Source organism: Microcebus murinus, chromosome 1 (assembly GCF_040939455.1).
Source record: "Microcebus murinus isolate Inina chromosome 1, M.murinus_Inina_mat1.0, whole genome shotgun sequence".
Classification (NCBI taxonomy): domain Eukaryota; kingdom Metazoa; phylum Chordata; class Mammalia; order Primates; family Cheirogaleidae; genus Microcebus; species Microcebus murinus.
The window spans coordinates 110398303-110418336 of record NC_134104.1 but is presented as its reverse complement, the minus strand read 5'-3'; the positions used below and the strand labels follow the sequence as shown (position 1 = coordinate 110418336).

At 35.9% G+C, this 20034-nt stretch overlaps 1 long non-coding RNA gene and 1 pseudogene across 2 annotated transcripts in view; both read left to right on the top strand.

Annotated features, from left to right (window-relative positions):
- The window catches only part of LOC105881236 (uncharacterized), a 289089-nt gene that overhangs the window by 120361 nt on the left and 148694 nt on the right, over window positions 1-20034 (top strand). The gene's annotated exons all lie outside the window — the stretch shown is intronic.
- LOC142871896 (histone deacetylase 2 pseudogene) lies at window positions 13569-18603 on the top strand (annotated as a pseudogene).

The window sequence follows — 20034 nt, the reverse complement described above, 5'->3', positions numbered from 1 at the left end:
CTGGTATAGTTTCAATTGTATTGTATTGGCTAAGACTTGTTTTGTGGCCTAAGGTATGATCATTCTTTGAACATTTCCCATTTGCTGATGAAAATAATGTATATTCAGTAGTTTTGTGGTAGAATGTTCTGTGAATGTCTGTTAGGACCATATGTTCTAGAATCTCATTTAAGTCCAGTATTTATTTACTGATTTTCTACTTCAATGATCTGTCCAGTTCTGTCAGTGGGGTGTTAAAGTCCCTGACAATTACAATGATATTGTTTATTTCTTTGCTTAGCTCCAGTAAAATTTGGAATTTAAATTTGGGAGCTCCTGTGTTGGGTGCATATATATTTAGGATTGCTATGTCTTCTTGTTGAATTGGTCCCTTTACCAGTATATAGTGACCATGGTTGTCTTGTTTTGCCATTATTGCTTTAAAGACTATTTTATCTGACATGAAATGGTTACACCTATTCAGTTTTGATTTCCATTTGCATGTAACATTTTTTTCCATCCCTTTACCTTGAGTCTATGTGTGTCCTTGTGAGTTAGATGTGTTTATTGGAGACAGCATATATTTTGGGTGGTTTTCTTTATCCATTTAGCCAGTCTATATCTTTTAAGTGGAGCATTCAGACCGTTCATGTTCAGTGTTAGTATTCATATGTGGTATACAGTTCTATTCAGCATGTTGGATGATACCTTGTTGTTTTGTTTTCTTTCTTGTGCTATTGTTTTCTTAGAGCTGTGAGCTTTAACTTTCATTTGTGGGTATCTCTTGTGCTATTCCATGTATCATGTAGTTTTGAGTATTTCTTGTAGAGTGGGTCAAGTAGTGACAAATTCCCTTAGTATTTGCTTGTCTGGAAAAGTCTCTGTCAGTTATGAAACTTAGCTTTGCATAAGTTAGGATACAAAAGTCTTGGCTGGCAGTTGTTCTTTTTATGAAGAGTAAAAAATGAGGCCCCAATCCCTTCTGATTTGTAAAGTCTCTGCTGAAAAGTCTGCTGTTAGCCTTGTGGGTTTCCCTTTGCAGGTTAGTTGTGGCTTTCATCTTGCAGCTTGTAGAACTTTCTCCTTCATTTTGACTTTGGCCAGGTTGATATCTGTGTGTCTTGGAGATGTCCTATTTGCCATGAATCTTCCTGGTTTCCAATTATCATCTTGTATCTGGATATCTGAATCTTTGGTGATACCAGGGAAGTTTCCTCAATAATTCTCTTGAATAACTTTTCCACACTTTTTGCTTTTTCTTCCTCTCTCTCAGAGTTACCTATAATTCTTATATTGACCCATTTTGCATAGTCTCATAGTACTCATTCTCCTTTATTCTTTTTTCTGCAACTTCCACTTACTGGGTTAGTTTGAAAGCCTTTTCTTCAAGCACTGAGCTACTTTTTTCTGTATGGGCTATCCTGTAGTTTAAGCTTTCTAATGTATTTTGAAATTAAATGACTCTTTCATTTCTTTAAGTTCAGTTATATCTCTTCTTATTTTGTCTATCTCTTTGGTGAGTTTTTCACTTTTTCATTCATGTCCTGAAACATTTTTGGCTTCCTTTTTTTGTTGTTGTTGTTTTCAACTTTCTCTTTTACCTCATTCATCTTATTTGCCATCCATATTTTGAAATGAATATCTCATATTTTGAAAATTCTTTTAGGTTAATGTCCATTGTAGAGACTTATTGTGATCCTTTAGGTGTGTCAAACCAGGTTGTTTTTTCATGTGGCCAGAGTTCTTATTCTGGTTCCTTCTCATCTGAAATTTCTTCTCACAACTCAAGAGAGATAAGCTTGCAATTCACAGAAGCTTGCAGTTCTCTCCTGAGAACTCTCCTGTTTACTGCAAAGACAGAGAAGTTCCTGGTTGGCACACTTGTGTACTCATCTGGAAGATTGACTCAGCACAATGTTGGCAGATGCCCACTCACTGAGTGTTAAACACTGGTGCTCTCCTGTGTCTTCTGCCTAATTGTTCCCCTCTGATTGCCATGGGTGGTCTCCGTGTTGCAGAATGAGTGAATGCCACTATGCAGTTCTGTCAGCAGTAGCAACTGTTGCCTGATGCTGGCTTGAGAGCCACTCCACTCAGATCTGTGCATAGCAGCTTTTTTCTACCTGTGTTGGCTTGGGAGCTAGCTACCACCTGCATACTACCTAGATATGCAGGTGGTAGCATTTTTTGCCCGGTGTGGCTTGAGCATAGTCCTGCTGGCTTCCTCCAGCTGCAGTGATTGGCCACCTGCTTGAGGGCTGCCCCACTCAGATCCACCTATGGCAGTGTTTGTCGGTAGGGTGCTGGCTTAAGTGTAGCTCCCTTCATACCCACAGGTAGCAGTGATTATCACCTCTTGCTGGCTTGAGAGCTGTGTATGTTAGATCTGTGGATAATGGCATTTGTTAGCCTTTGGAGCTTGAGCATAGCCCCACCCATGCCTGTGGGCAGTGGTGATTAACAGCTGGTGTTGGCTTGAGGGCTACCGCATCAGGATCTTCAGGCAGCTGCGTTTGTTGGCTGGATGCCAACTCAAGTGCATCCTTGCCCACATTGGCTGGTACAGGTGATTGCCAGCTTGCTCAGGTCCCACAGCAGCAATGAGGATGTGCAGCTCCTGCTCAGAGGACTCATGACAGTGCTCACTTCCCCACTTCTTCCTTCAGGATTGGCAGGAATGAGAGGTGGACAGCAGCACTGATCTGACCTTTCGGTAGATGCAATATTTTGGCTCTAGGATTTTAAGATGGAACCAGTTGCACAGCCCAGGTTTCTTGAGCCAATAAGTCACTGCTGTGCCTTTTCTCTGGAGCACTGCCTCTGCACAGTCTCCAACTAGTTCTCTATGTCAATCCTGTGGCCTTCTGCCATGGTGGGTCCCTCCTGTAGTTCGGTTAGCAATGATCGTGGTGGGAATGTGGAGCTCTAGGATTCTCTTTTCTGTACCTTTCTCATGTGTGTGCTCGTCTTCCCCGTGTACTTCAAAACTGCAGAGGAGTTTTCTTTCTTTCTCTTTCTTCTCCTTCACTTTTGGTGCCTCTTGTCACCTCTCTTTTGATTCACAATGCTCCCTCTTAGACAACCAATCTGAAGGTAAATATCCACTCGTCACTTTCAGTCCTCTCCATGAGAGCCTCATGTGCAGGCTTATTCTAGTCTGACACATTCCTTTATGTCCATTTATGTTTTATGTACTTTTTAGTACATGTTATACTTCAAAATATTGCAGACCTATTTGGGAAGAGCATTCCAGCTTCCTATTAATCTGACTTCTAGGACTCAGAAAGGGTCTTATCCATTATATTTTTCCCACATTATCTGAGCTCTCCATCTTCTGCTATGTACTCAATTATCACCACCTTCTTAGTTGTCTCTTTTTAGAACTATTTATGTATCTTTTACCCTCTTATTATAATACCAATATCACCAATTGTATGATCTCCAAAAGTAACAGGTATGAAACATCTCAATCACTTCTTCCTGAACCCACTTTCCTCACTAACTTTTCCCAGATTTATTCTAGCATGATATGTTCTTGGTTAATAGAAAATCTGACCTAAACAGAGCCAATAAGATTCTTTTCTTAGGATATTTTTGAATTAAGACTAAAAGACAAGGATCAGGCCTTTGGTATGCATGGATGTTAGAAGTGGTAAGATTTAGGAATACTCAGTAACCATATATCCTATCATAGGGGAAACCAGTCTGTAGGATGAGAGATCTAAGCTGACATAAAGAGAAAAGATGCCATAACATTCAGAGAAATAGAATCTGGCAACATTCAAGTCTGGCAGTCCAGCTGTCTGAGGTTCAGCTTCATACTTTCCTTTTTCAAAGATATCAGTGAATGGTCTTTCTACTCAAGCTAATTTAAATTGCTTTGTAATATAATAAATAAAACCCTACTTGGAGGATCTAGGTAACCTGCTCCTGCTCACACTCTTCAAGGTATATGGGAAGGACCAGGAGATATCTGCACTAATAATAAATTATTATAATTGACCTATAAAATGATTGTTTTATAATTTTACATGATTTACACCTGATACATCCAGAAAATTAACATTAAATTTTTTAGATTGGTGAACTACATATAATGCTTGGATATATTCAATTAAGTATGTAATGTTTAAAATATATATATTTTTAGTTTGAATATAGCTCCTAAATAATGTTAATTGACTTATGATAACCTATTGAAAATTTGCCTAAGGTTGTTTGTTTGTATTTATATTGATTTCAAAAATTTGATCAACAACATGAAATGGAGTTTCCCTTTTCTTTGTGTCATTTTAATGTGTAAATAAAAAATATATATGTCATTCTAACATTCAGAAAGTTCAGTTAAGCAAAAGATAATGAGGTAAAAGTTCAGATTTTAAAAAGGATAAAAGAAAATAACACCTTTTTAGGGAATAAAAAATACACATCAGAATGCATGCCCATTCATATCACATCATCTTATGCAGATCCATATGCTATCTAATATTTACTTAAAATGAGCAATCTCCATGGCAACCAGTGGACCAAATGATACATGAGCTGACTGTGAAGTGCAGACATTTGTATTTCTTAAACTAAAATTGATTATATAATAAACACAATCAATAATGGAATTCTATTGTTTAGCCTAAATATACGTGGGATAATAGAGTTTTAAACATGTGTTTTTCAGACTGTGGTTGATAACATTAATATTATTTTTCCATTTATTTCTTTTTCTCTTTCAGCCTGCCATTTTTTGCTTTGACAATTTAAAAATGAAGATTAACAAAAATAAAACCAATGAGATTTATTTAAGTTGGGTATGTTAAAGCAGAGGAACAGCCCCTAAAGATGTTCATGCCCTGGTCCCTGGAATCTGTGAAAATGCTATTTTACATGGCAAAAGAGACTTTGCAGATGTGATTAAGGATACAGACATTGACATGTAGAGATTATCCTGAATTACTTGGGTGGGCTCAATGTAATTACAGTCATACACTTGCTCAATGACGGGGATATATTCTGAGAAATGCATCATTAGGTGACTTTGTTGTATGAATATCACAGAATGTAATGACACAAACATAGACTGTATAGCTTATTATACACCTAGGTTATCAGCTGTAGCCTATTGCCCCTAGGGTACAAATCTGAACAGCATGGTATTGTACTGAATACTGTATGCAATTTTAACACAATAGTATGTATTTGTGTACCTGAACATCTCTAAACATAGAAAAGGTACAGTAAAAATATGGTATTCTGGGATCACCATTATACACATGGTCTATCATTGACATAAACGTTGTTATGGATGCATAACTGTACATAAGTCTTTAAAAGAGTAATAACCTTTTCCAGCTGAGGTCAGAAGGATATATGATAACAGAAGTTTCAGAGATGCTACATATCTGGCTTTGAAGGTTGAGGAACAGGGTACAAACAAAGGAATGCAGGTGGTCTTTGGAAGCTGAATAATGTAAGGAAATTGATTCTCCCTTAGACTCTCCCTAAAGGAGGGCAGCTCCAAGGACACCTTGATTTTAGACCAGTGAAACCTATATCAGATTTCTGTGTTACAGAATTGTAAAATAATAAAATATAAGTTGTATTGTTTAAGTCACTAAGTTTGTAGCAGTTTTTTATAGCAGCAATAGAAAACTAGTAAACTAGGTGTGACATTGGTGTTACTTCATAAAGAAAGAGAGGAATCAGTTAAAAGAAGAAAAAGGAATAGTCCCATGCTCCCTCATCTCTACTGCATAGAATATAATCTGACATATCCGAACAAAGCATATGTCCCTTGAAAATGATGGTGGGCCCAGCCATAGAATTTGAAAGTTACCATCAGCACCCAAGAAGAGCCTGGGATGTGTTCCAAGAGATTCATGACACTTTCTGTCCTCTCCCAGGCTCTGTTTATACCACATTGGGCCTCCTTCAAATGTATAAGCTATATTGAATCATAATTAAATGTGAAAACAGGTCCAAGCCTGCATATCTTCCTTAAAAAGACTATCCAGTCAGTTAAACAGAAATTTATTTTTCCTAAGACATTTTCAGGGTGTGGATGTGTATGTATATATTTACATACATTTTTGATAATGGAGAAAACTTTTCCTCAAAATATTATTTTTTTTTTCTGAAGGGCCTTTCTCATGGAGTGGCTGTTAGAAGAAGGGGAGATTAAGCACTTTCACATTCATTACCTCCTTGATATGAAATGGCTTATAAATAAAGACATTTTCTTTTCTAAAAATTAAGCAGGCAATAGGTGTTTAAAAGATTTTATGAATAATATCTGACAGAACTCTCTTCTTTCTCAGAACCGTATAAGTGGAACTTGTATTATGGATCATCATTTAAATGGAAGCAAAGAGGTGCCAGTATAGCAAACCATGCTCTATAAATTGGTCAAATTGAGTCCTCCAAACAAATAGTAACAAGTTTATTTATGTAAATTTTGTTTCTTTTTATAATGAAAGCAATCCTTTAAAAATAATTGATTTTCTTTATTGCCTTTTAACACTTTGTAGCTAAATATTACCTTATCTCAACAATTCTCAACATGTGTACCCATAGAGATCCCTGATATCCTTTCAAGGGGTCCATGAATTCTTCTCTTTTATTTTTTTATATTTTAGGATATTACAGGGTTACAAATGTTTAGGTTACAATATATTTTCTTTGCCCCACCTTAGAGCTTCAAGCGCATCCATCCCCCAGACAGTGGGCACCACACCTTTTAGGTGCGCATGTACCCATCCCCTCTTCCCCTATCCCATCTGCCTGACATTCAATGAATGTTATTACTATATGTGCACTTAAGTGTTGATGAGTTAATTCCTATTTTATGGTGAGTACCTGTAGTGCTTGTTTTTCCATTCTTGTGATACTTCACTTAGTAGAATGGGCTCCAGCTCTATCTGGGATAATACAAGAGGTGCTAGATCACCAATTTTTTTTGTGTGTGACTGAGTATAACTCCATGGTATACATATACCACATTTTATTAATCCACTCATGTATTGATGGGGACTTGGATTGATGCCATATCTTTGCAATTATGAATTGTGCTGCCATAAAAATTCAAGTGCAGATGTCTTTTTTATAGAATGTCTTTTGTTCCTTTTGGTAGATGCCCAGTAATGGGGTTACTGGATCAAATGATAGTTCTCCTTGTAGCTCTTTGAGGTATCTCCACATTACTTTCTACAGACGTTGTACTAGTTTGCAGTCTCACCAGCAATGTATGAGTGTTCCTATCTCTTTGCATCCACACCAATATTTATTGTTTTGGGACTTTTTGATAAGTCGATTCTCACTGGAGATAAGTGATATTTCATCATGGTTTTGATTTATATTTCCTTGATGATAAGAGATGCTGAGCATTTTTTCTTATTTATGTTGGCCGTTAGTCTATCTTCTTTTGAAAAGTTTCTGTTCATGTCTTTTCCCCACATTTTGATAGGGTTGTTTGATTCCTTCTTGCTGATTTCTCTGAGTTCTATATAGATTCTTGTTATCAGCCCTTTATTGGATGTGTAACATGCAAATATTTTCCCCATTCTGCAGGTTATCTGTTTGCTTTCCTGATAATTTCCTCAGCTGTGCAGAAACTTTTTAAAATGTTTGTATTACCCAAAGTGATCTACAGATTCCATGTAATCCCTATTAAAATAGTAACATCATTTTTGCAGAGCTAGAAAAAATAATTCTAGGCTTCGTATGGAACCAGAGAAGACCCCATATAGCAAAAACAATCTTAAGCAAAAAGAATAAATTAGGAGGCATCAATGTACCACAGTTCAAGCTATACTACAAAGCTATAGTAACTAAAATAGCATGGAACTGGCATAAGAATAGAGACATAGATTAATGGAACAGAACTGAGAACCCAGATATAAAAACCATTCTCATATAGCTATCTAATCTTTGACAAAGCAGACAAAAGCATAAACTGGAGAAAAGCTTCTGTATTCAACAAATGGTGCTGGGAAAATTAGATAGACACATGTAGAAGACTGAAACAGGATCTACACCTTTCACTTCTCTTTTCAATAACATATTTATGTGAAACAAGACTTTTTCATATTCCTCAACATAAATAAAATATACCAACAGAATCAATTCAGAAATAGATATGTGAACCTAGTTTTTCAGTTGTGACAGATGTTAAAGTAATTGCAAAATGTAAAACAATGCCACTCTTCTCATTAATATTTTTAAGTTTGGAAAATATAGTTCCTTTCTTAAAGATACTATTTACTTCAATATGTAATAATGATCTATTAATTAAATTTTGGAATGAATTAATATGTAAATATGTTTCAAATTTTTCAGTGTTAATTGTCAATATGATAAATGTCTAATGGTAGGATCCACATAAATAAAAGCTTTTGGAAGTCCTCAATTGTTTTTAAGAGTTCAAAGGGGTCCTGAGTCCAAAAAATTTGAAAAGCACTATTTAACGTCAGTTGTCCTACCAAATCTCTGACAAGATAGAGAAGGAATTCAAGGGCCAGGGAGATGGTGTTGGGAGATTAATAAGGTTTGTTATATGGATGTTAACATGTATGCAAGATGATTCATTGCAAAGTAAGAAGGAAATAGTAAATTTTCAGGGATATATATTTTATATCATCCTTTGTTTAATTTCTATAGTCATATAGTTTTATAACATACACAATAAATTTAGAAATGAGTAAGTTTTAATATATTAAGAGGAGTTTAAAATGTTTTATCCTTAAGATCCATAATTTTGAAAACTTAGAGACTGTTGATATAAGAAACTAGAGTACTTTGTCTATACTGAATAGAGTAGCGACCAAAAAGGTTTTGAAAACCTTTTTAGTGTTAGAAGTTATATATTTAAGAAAAATCCCCACAAAACCCCAAAAATCTATTTAATGAAGAAAAACATATCAAAGCAGACCTCTATCAAGGAGGTTTTGTATGAAATGGCAAATGTGGTGTTCTCTATCTTTTTGAAGGAACTTCTTGCATGGAAGGGCCATTTCTTTGTGTAGACTTTCTGATAACCAGATTTTCCATCAGCTAACTTTCCTTATTTTCCATATTAACTTTGGATATTGAATATCATATTCACTTAATTCTCTTGGGAAAAATATGAGATCAATAGTTGTCACTTCGTTACCAACATTTTCAAAGTAAATTGAGGGCTAAACTTCTAAATATTAAAAGATTATGTCTTTCATAGAAATTGAAGTACATGCTTATAACTTTTAAAAATGATATCTTTATTTATTATTTAATTTTATAATCAACCTAGCCTTAATCTGCATTGTATTTCTGTCTCCCAATATTCCATAGCACATGCGCTCTGGTTCCATTCAGTTCTCATAGACTTAACTAATACTCTTTAACCATTTATAAGTTATGTCCATTCCATCAAGGAATTAGGGTCTTATGAAGGGAAGAACACAATGTCACAAATAACTGGCATGAAAAGAAGATAATGATAAACGGCCCAAGAAACATACAAAGAACATGCTTGTTTTAGAAACTAACAGCTACCCACACAATATCTATGCTTCCCTTCTTCTTGATACCAAACGTCAAGTCTATTGTGGCCTACAAATTTCTCAGCCATCACTATAATTAATTATGGCTTTGTCACCAAGTTTACTTGCAACTAATCTGGCCATGTGATGCTCTGGTTAATGAAATAAAAGCCAAAATTTTTGAGTTGTATTTCTTGGAAAGCTCTGTATAGACACACATCCCTTTTGTCCCTCTTTCCTTTCTATATCCTGCTGTCTGAACCTTGAATAAGGTGGTTAGAGCTGCAGCAAACCACCTTAGCTGATGAAATAGCCTAAAATAGAAGCAAGAAAGGAATAGAAAAGTAAAAGGAGCCGGAGTACTTTATGATGTAGAGTTAAAAAATAAGTAAGTAAGTATTTATATTGCTTGCATTATTGAGGGTTGGGGGCCATGGAGGAATGACTCTATCATGTAATTTTGAACCTGATCCTAAACTATATGATACTCCTGGAAATTTAGAGAGAGAAAGAGAGAGAGAGAGAGAGAGAGAGAGAGAGAGAGAGAGAGAGACAAAGAGATAGATAGATAGATAGAGAGACAGACAGAGAGAGAGAGAGAGAGAGAGAGAGAGAGAGAGAGAAAGAGAGAGAGAGAGAGATACTTCTATGGGTGGTTTTAGTAGCATTTGAGCTAAGCCTAGAAGATTAAACAGGATTTTATCATGTGGTCAATGCTACAGAAATCAGTGAATGAGAAGATTTCAAAGAGGAAGTTGTATTCACAATATATCAAATTTAATGGAAAAGAGCATACTAGCCCCTTCTTGTGCCAACTCAATTAAAACACTGTGACCCTTCATATATAAGAAAGAACTAGTTCAACACCAGGTTTTTCAGTATGGCTTGCCCACTCTTAGTACACTTAGTAGTAACTCCTAAAGCACCAAATGCTTACTCAGTCATAGGCAAGCCTGCATCATTTGTTATTCTAAGACTTTTTTCCCATATATCTTGTCTCAATATAGGTGACAGCCTTTCTGATGTCAGAGAGCGGTCTTTACATTTCTAATCATGCTCATAGTCTTTGAAATTCTTACAGGCTTAATCATGAAAAACGTGTAATTTTTAACTCTCTTCAAAATTTCATTATAGAATGGACCGGCCTGACTTCCATGCGGAGCACTTGGATATAGAATAGATAAATATACAAATATGAATTCTATAGTGTCTGATAGTCTACAAAGGGCTTTATATCCATTTTTTTACATAGTTTTATAACAACTTTGTGAGTTGGGTATCACCTATGCATTTTTTTTGAGACACAGTCTTCCTTTGTCACCTGGGCTATATAGAGTACAGTGGCATCATCATAGCTCACTGCAACCTCGAACTCCTGGGCTCAAGTGACCATCCTGCCTTAGCCTCCCACACCACTGTGCCCAACTAATTTTTCTATTTTTAGTGTAGATGGAGTCTCGCTTTTGCTCAGGCTGGTTCTTGAACTCCTGAGCTCAGGCAATCATCTGCCTTGGCCTCCCAAAGTGCTAGGATTATAGGCGTGAGCCACTGTGTTTGACTACCCATGCACTATTTTATTCAATAAAATATAAGCCATGCTTAAGGCCCACTGGGGAAGTAGTACAAAGCATGTAAATAATTACAATATAATAGAGAAGTACTAACATAGAAGCCAGGGCAAGGTTTCAGGAGTCTTAACTGAGGTCATAGCAGCTTTCTGTTGGGGTGGGCATAAGGGCTCCAAGCATTGATAGGTGAAAGGAGATATGAAAGATGAAAAGTGGCTGAAACTCTGGATGAAAGGATGTGGCAGAACAAATAGCCTGTGTACAGCATGTAGGCCTGAGACAGCATGGCCCAACTGAGAATAACAAATAATTTGGTGTACCTGAAGGACAGTAGAAGTATGGAGAGTGTTAGAGAAATACAGGAGAATTATCAAGAGGCCAGAAAATGAAAAACATGTGCACTAGCTACAAAATTTCTATTTTATCTTGTAGATAAAGAATTTTAATCTGAATGGGAGAAAATTTTTGCATCCTACGTATCCGATAAAGGGCTGATAACTAGAATATACTTAGAACTCACGAAAATCAGGAAGAAAAAATCAAATAACCCCATTAAAAAGTGGGCAAAGGACTCGAACAGAAACTTTTCTAAAGAAGACAGAAGAATGGCCAACAAACATATGAAAAAATGCTCATCATCTCTAATCATCAGGGAAATGCAAATCAAAACTACAATGAGATATCACTTAACTCCAGTGAGAATGGCCTTTATCAAAAAATCTCCAAATAACAAATGCTGGCGTGGATGTGGAGAGAGAAGAACACTCCTACACTGCTGGTGGGACTGCAAACTAGTTCAACCTCTGTGGAAAGCAATATGGAGATACCTTAAAGCGATACAAGTGAATCTACCATTTGATCCAGCAATCCCATTGCTGGGCATCTGCCCAAAAGATCCAATGACACTCTACAAAAAAGACACCTGCACTTGAATGTTTATAGCAGCACAATTCATAATTGCAAGGCTGTGGAAACAGCCCAAGTGCCCATCAATCCAAGAATGGATTAATAAAATGTGGTATATGTATACCATGGAGTACCATTCAGCTCTAAGAAACAATGGTGACATAGCACATCTTATATTTTCCTGGTTAGAGTTGGAACCTATACTACTAAGTGAAGTATCCCAAGAATGGAAAAACAAGCACCACATATATTCACCAGCAAATTGGTATTAACTGAGTAGCACCTAAGTGGACACATAGGTACTACAGTAATTGGGTATTAGGGAGGGGGGAGCAGAGAGGAAGGTGGGTACATACATACATAATGAGTGACATGTGCATCATCTGAGGGATGGTCACGCTGGAGGCTCAGACTTGTGGGGGGAGGGAGAAAAAGTGCATTTATTGAAACCTTGAAATCTGTACTCCCATAATATGCCAAAATAAAAAAAACCAAAAAACAAAAAAATAAACAAAAACAAAAAAAAGAATTTTAGTCTGTAGTTAGATTTACAATTTTTAAAAATTAATTTCTTCATTAATAGACTTTTAAAAAAATCAGATTTTGATTTACAGAAAAATTGGCAGGAAGTACTGGGTTCCTATATACCATTCTCCAAACACGAACACACACACACACACACACACGTACACACGTGCACACCACACACGCTTCCCAGTTAGCATCTTACATCAGTGTGGTATATTTGTTACAACTGATGATATATTATTACATTTGTTACAACTGATGATATATTGTTATGAACCAAAACCCAATATTGATACATTATTATTAACTAAAACCCATAGTTTATGTTAGGTTTCATTCTTTGTGTTGTATACTTCTACAAGTTTTGACACATGGATAAATTAAAAGTATTACCATTGCAGTATACAGAATAGTTTAGCTTTCCGAAAAAATCTCTGCACTGGAAAGATAATTCTAAATTCAGTGCCCCAAATTATCCAGGAAAACAACAACAACAAAAAATTTGTAGGAATTTCTAAGACACATAGTAAAGCAAAGTAATGCTGCTTTTCCAACCATGGAGACATGTAATTCTGAAGCTGCTTTTGTATATTAAAAATATATACTGGCTGTCAGCAATGCAATTAAATACAACAACATAAATAATTATTTTTAGTGTTTTGAAATGACTGTACCTCTGCCCCTCAGAAAAGAAAGAAAGAGGGGACCCTGTGATTCACAAAATGCCAGATTCTCTTAACAAATCATATATATTTCCTGATTTTTCATCTTATTTTCTGGTTCGTTTGTTTATTTTTCCTTATACTCTTCCATTAAAACTGAAAATTAACTGTTTAAAGTCTTCTCCCAAAAGTTGATCAACTAATAATTATAATTATATTTTTCCTCAGTTATTCTTTTCTTATTTCTTTTTTAAAAATCATAAAGATTGCACTTGTGCCCCTCCCCCTCCCCAGTGTCGCGAGTTGGCGCCGCTGCCACCCCCCACTCCGCGCTCTTGGCCCCTCGGCCGGCCGGGCGTACCGAGCCCTCTCGGCGCCCCTCGGATCCTCCCTCCCACCCGCCCTTCCCCGCGGGATCTGCCACCCGCACCTGCCCCCCAGCCCTGTTCTCTCCCCGCCGAGCCGCGGTGGCAGCAGCAGGAGGAGGAGCCGGAGCCGGAGCCGGAGCCGGAGCCGGAGGCGGCGGTGGCCGGGGAACCCATGGCGTACAGTCAAGGAGGCGGCAAGAAGAAAGTCTGTTACTACTACGATGGTGATATTGGAAACTATTATTATGGACAAGGTCATCCCATGAAACCTCATAGAATCCGCATGACCCATAACTTGCTGTTAAATTATGGCTTATACAGAAAAATGGAAATATATAGGCCCCATAAAGCCACTGCCGAAGAAATGACAAAATACCACAGTGATGAGTATATCAAATTTTTGCGGTCAATAAGACCAGATAACATGTCTGAGTATAGTAAGCAGATGCAGAGATTTAATGTTGGAGAGGATTGTCCAGTGTTTGATGGACTCTTTGAGTTTTGTCAGCTCTCAACTGGCGGCTCAGTTGCTGGGGCCGTGAAGTTAAACCGACAACAAACTGATATGGCTGTTAATTGGGCTGGAGGATTACATCATGCTAAGAAATCAGAAGCATCAGGGTTCTGTTATGTTAATGATATTGTGCTTGCCATTCTTGAATTACTAAAGTATCATCAGAGAGTCTTATATATTGATATAGATATCCATCATGGTGATGGTGTTGAAGAAGCTTTTTATACAACAGATCGTGTAATGACTGTATCATTCCATAAATATGGGGAATACTTTCCTGGCACGGGAGACTTGAGGGATATTGGTGCTGGAAAAGGCAAATACTATGCTGTCAATTTTCCAATGAGAGATGGTATAGATGATGAGTCATATGGACAGATATTTAAGCCTATTATCTCAAAAGTGATGGAGATGTATCAGCCTAGTGCCATGGTATTACAGTGTGGTGCAGACTCATTATCTGGTGATAGACTTGGTTGTTTCAATCTAACAGTGAAAGGTCATGCTAAATGTGTAGAAGTTGTAAAAACTTTTAACCTACCATTACTGATGCTTGGAGGCGGTGGCTACACAATCCGTAATGTTGCTCGATGTTGGACATATGAGACTGCAGTTGCCCTAGATTGTGAGATTCCTAATGAGTTGCCATATAATGATTACTTTGAGTATTTCGGACCGGACTTCAAACTGCATATTAGTCCTTCAAACATGACAAACCAGAATACTCCAGAATATATGGAAAAGATAAAACAGCGTTTATTTGAAAACTTGCGCATGTTACCTCATGCACCTGGTGTCCAAATGCAAGCTATTCCAGAAGATGCTGTTCATGAAGACAGTGGAGATGAAGATGGAGAAGATCCAGACAAAAGAATTTCTATTCGAGCATCAGACAAGCGGATAGCTTGTGATGAAGAATTTTCAGATTCTGAGGATGAAGGAGAAGGAGGTCGTAGAAATGTGGCTGATCATAAGAAAGGAGCGAAGAAAGCTAGAATTGAAGAAGATAAGAAGGAAACAGAAGACAAAAAAGCCGATGTTAAGGAAGAAGAAAAATCCAAGGACAATAGTGGTGAAAAAACAGATACCAAAGGAGCCAAATCAGAACAGCTCAGCAACCCTTGAATTCGAAAGTCTCACCAACTTCAGAAAATCGTTAAAAAGAGAAAATATTGAAAAGAATGGTTTCAAAAGACTTCCGGCTTCATTTTATACTACTTTGGCATGGACTGTATTTATTTTCAAATGGCTTTTTTCGTTTTTGTTTTACTTGGCAAGTTTTATTGTGAGTTTTTCTAATTATGAAGCAAAATTTCTTTTTCTCCACCATGCTTTATGTGATAGTATTTAAAATTGATGTGAGTTATTATGTCAAAAAACTGATCTATTAAAGAAGTAATTGGCCTTTCTGAGCTGATTTTTCCATCTAAAAAAAAAAAAAAAAAGATTGCACTTGTATCAATTTCAAATGCCATGATTAATACTTTAGGTAGCAGCAACGTTAATCAAATGTAAAAAGGTATCTTACTTTTAAAAAAAATCTGGAGGTATTCAAGTGTACTTTGTGACATTTGCTCATAAAAACAGCTTAGTGCACCATGAGAATTTGCTCAAGACTGGATAAAATGAATTAACTGTCTAAATGAGACAGGAAAGCAAGGTAGAGCTTAGATATTTCTTTTGCCAACAACTGTTTCTATACTAACATGCTAATGTACTTTATGGAAAAGTGCCAAAGATGATACTATGGACTTTTGTTTTTCCTTTCTTTCTGCCTGTATGTTTCTAAAAAAAAATTATACTATCAACATATAGACTAAGTCTTTTTGCCTCATAGAAAAGAAGATAGATTAGTCATATAGTATGACACTGTCGGTTTTTGAGCAACCTGAGGATGAACTTCAGCTCTACTCCTAACTAGTTGTGACCTTAGGCAAGTTTCTGGACCTCATAGGGCCTGTATCTTTAATAGCAAAATGAAGATAATAGTACATACCTCCTAGGGTTATGTTAAGGTTTAAATACATATTATATATTAAGTGTTTAACAGTGCTTGCATAGAATAAGTGTTCAATACATAGAACTATTACTGTTATTAATATTTCTATTATTAGAAATGCTTTACTTTGCTTGCTGGATATGAGACCTTCTCTGTTATGGAGAAATATCACTTGCCACAAAAATCTTGTCAATTCATCATTTCATTTGTTAAAGTTATTTTTAAGGAGGCAATATGTCATAATGTTTAATAAATCTGCTACCCTAAAATTTTATGTCTGGTTTTGTCTGATATTATTACTACCAACTTAAGCAAATTGTCTCACAAAAAATATGAGAAGCTATACAATGTACCTTCTCAGAACACAATAGAGTAAACCTAGAAATCAATTCCAAGGTAAGCACTCAAAACTAAACAAATCATAGAAATTAAACAACCTGCTGCTGAATGGCGCTTGAATCAATGATGAAATTAATATGCTGCTGAATGGTGCTTGAATCAATGATGAAATTAATATGCAAATCAAAAGATTCTTTGAATTGAATGACCAAGAGGACACAAACTTTTAAAATGTATAGGATACAACAAAAGTAGTCCTAAGGAGAAACTTCATAGTCCTAAATACATACATTTAAAATACAGAGAGATCTGAAATTAACAGCTTAATGTCACATCTCAAGAACTAGAAAAAGAAGAGCACACCAAGCCCAAATCCAGCAGAAGAAATAAATAACAAAGCTCAGAGGAGAGCTAAATGAAATGGAAACCAAAAACATAATACAAAGAACCTATGAAACAAAAAGTTTGTTCTTTGAACAGATAAACAATATTTATAGAACACTTGCCAGAGTAACCAGAAATAGAAGAGAAATGACAAAAGTAAACTCAATCAGAAATGAAAAAAGAGACATTACAACTGATAGCACAGAAATACAAAATGGCATCCATGAATACTACATAAACCTCTATGTAAACAAGCTAGAAAACATAGAGGAAATGGATAAATTCCTGAAAACACACAGCCTCCAAGCCTGATTCAGGAAGAAATGGAAGTACTGAACAGTTCAATGATGAGCAGTGAGATTGAAACAGTAATAAAAAAAATTACAACAAATATAGCCCTGGATCAGATAGATTCACAGCCAAATTCCACCAGACCTACAGAAAAGAATTGATACCTATCCTATAGAAATTATTTCATAATATCAAGAAGGAGGGATTCCTCCTTAACTCACTCTCTGAAGCCAGTATCACCTTGATAACAAAGCCAGGAAATGCTATAACAAAAAAATGAAAACTACACACCAATATCCCTTATGTACCTAGATGCAAAAATTCTCAACAAAATTCTATCAAATTGAATTCAACAGCACATCAAAAAGATAATTTACTATGATCAGATGGCTTTTATCCTAGGGATGCAAGTACTATTTAATGTATGCAGATCAATAAATATGATTCAAGACATAAACAGAAGCAAAAACAAAGACCATGTGATCATCTCAGTAGATGCAGAAAAAGCATTTGATAAAATCAAGCACCCTTTCATGATAAAAACCCTCAACAAACTGACACAGAAGGAACATACCTAAAAATTATAAAGCCATATAAGCCAAACCCACAGCCAATGGCCCACTGAATGGAGAAAAGTTTAAAGCATTTCCCACATGAACTGGAACAAGAAAGGGTGCCCACCATCACCACTTCCATTCAACACAGTGCTGGAAGTCCTAGCCACAGAAATCAGGCAAGAGGTAGAAATAAAGTGTATCCGAATTGTGAAAGAAGAGGTCAAACTATCCTTATCTACTGATGATATGATCTTGCATCTAAAAAGCCCTTAACATTCACCACGTAACTTCTAGAATTGATAAAGAAATTCAGGAAAATCTCACATTATATCATCAATGTACACAAATCAGTAACACTTCTATATATTAATAATAGTCAAGGTGAGAGTCAAATCAAGGACTCAATACCATTGGCAATAGCTGCGAACATAATGAAATACCTAGGAATATACTTAACGAAGGGGCTGATAGTTCTCTACAAAGAGAAAAACAAAACCCTGATGAAAGAGATCACAGATGACACAAACAAATGGAAAAATATCCCATACTCATAAATCGAGAGAATCAGCATTGTTAAAATGTCCATACTGTCCAGAGTTTTATACAGATTTAGCACAATCTCCAACCAAATGGAATGTTAAATTTCACAGATCTAGAAAAAATAAGCCTACTCTTCATTTGGAACCAAAATGGAACCCAAATAGCCATAGCAATTTTATGCAAAAAGAGCAAATCACATTACCTGACTTCAAATTATACAACAAGCCTATAGTAACCAAAACAGCATAGTACTGTTATTAAAGTAGTATGTATTACAGAGACAGACATCAATGGAATAGAATCAGAACACAGAAATAAAACCATCTACCTGGAACCAACTGATCTTTGACAAAGCAGAAAACAACATACATTGGGGAAAGAAAGCTCTATTAGATAAATGGTGCTGGGAAAACTGGACAGACACTTGCAGAAGACTAAAAGAGAAGCTGTATCTTTCACCATGTACAAAAATTAATTCAAGATGAATAAAAGACTTAAATGTAAGGCATGGGACTGTAAAATTTCTAGAAAAAAGCCTAGAAAAAATTCTTTTAGACATTGGTCTGGGCAAAGATTTTATGAATAAAACCCCAAAGGCAAATACAGCAACAACAAAACTAAATAAATGGGATTTAACTAAATTAACAACTTCTTCACAGCAAAGGAAATAACCAACAGAGTTAGTAGACAACCTACATAATGGGAAAAAATACTCACAAACCATACATCTGATTAAGGGCTAATATCCAGAATGTATAAGGAACTCAAACAAATCAGCAAGGAAAAAAAAAAAAACCAGCCCCATTAAAAAGTGGGAAAAATACATGAACAGATGATTTTCAAAAGAAGATAGACACATGGCCAGCAAATATATGAAAAAATGTTCAATATCACTAATCATCAGGAAAATGCAAGTTAAAACCACAATATGATGCCACCTTAGCCCTGTCAAAATGGCCATTATTCAACAGTTAAAAAAAAAACATGCTAGCGTGGATATAGAGAGACTTGTACACTATACCCTGTTGTGGAACTGCATAACAGTATAACCTCTATGGAAAACAGTATAGAGATTCCTCAAAGAAATAAATAAAGACTTACCATTTGATTCAGCAATCCACCTACTGAGTATCTACCCAAAAGAAAAGAAGTCATTTTATCAAAAAGTTACTTGCACTCAAATATTTACCACAACACAATTCACAATTGCAAATAGATGGAATAAACCTAAGTGTCAATCAATTTATGAGTGGAAAAAGAGAATGTAGTATATATACACCGTGAAGTACTACTCAGTCATAAAAGGAAATGAAATATAATGTCTTTTCCAGTCACTTGGATGGAACTGGAAGCCATTATTCTAAGCGAAGTATCTCAGAAATAGAAAAGGAAATACTGCCTGTACTCTTTACTAATTGAGAACTAAAAGATGGGCTCACGCAGGCACACAGTGATGTAAAGAACATTGGAAACCAATAAAAGGTGGGAGGGTGGGGCGTTAGGGGTAAAACCTTACCTATCAGGTACAATGAACATTATTCTGGTGGTGGACATATTAAAAGTCCCAACCTAAGCATTATGTAACCTATCCATATAACAAAAACATTTGTACTCCCTCAATATTTTGAAATTTAAAAAATGGAAAAAAATAAATGAATAAGTTAACAATGATCCATTAATGTAATCACCACTTAAGCACAAAATTGTACTTTTAAGCATCCAAAACTCCTTCTGTGTCCTTTTTTGATAATACTTCCCAATAGAAGTAACCATGTATTTTGACTTTCATTGTCATCATTGCACTAGGCCTTTTTTTCTTAAATTTTCAAGATTTATCTATGAATCTTATACCAATATACTCTATTTTCCTCCTGTTTTCAAACCCTATAT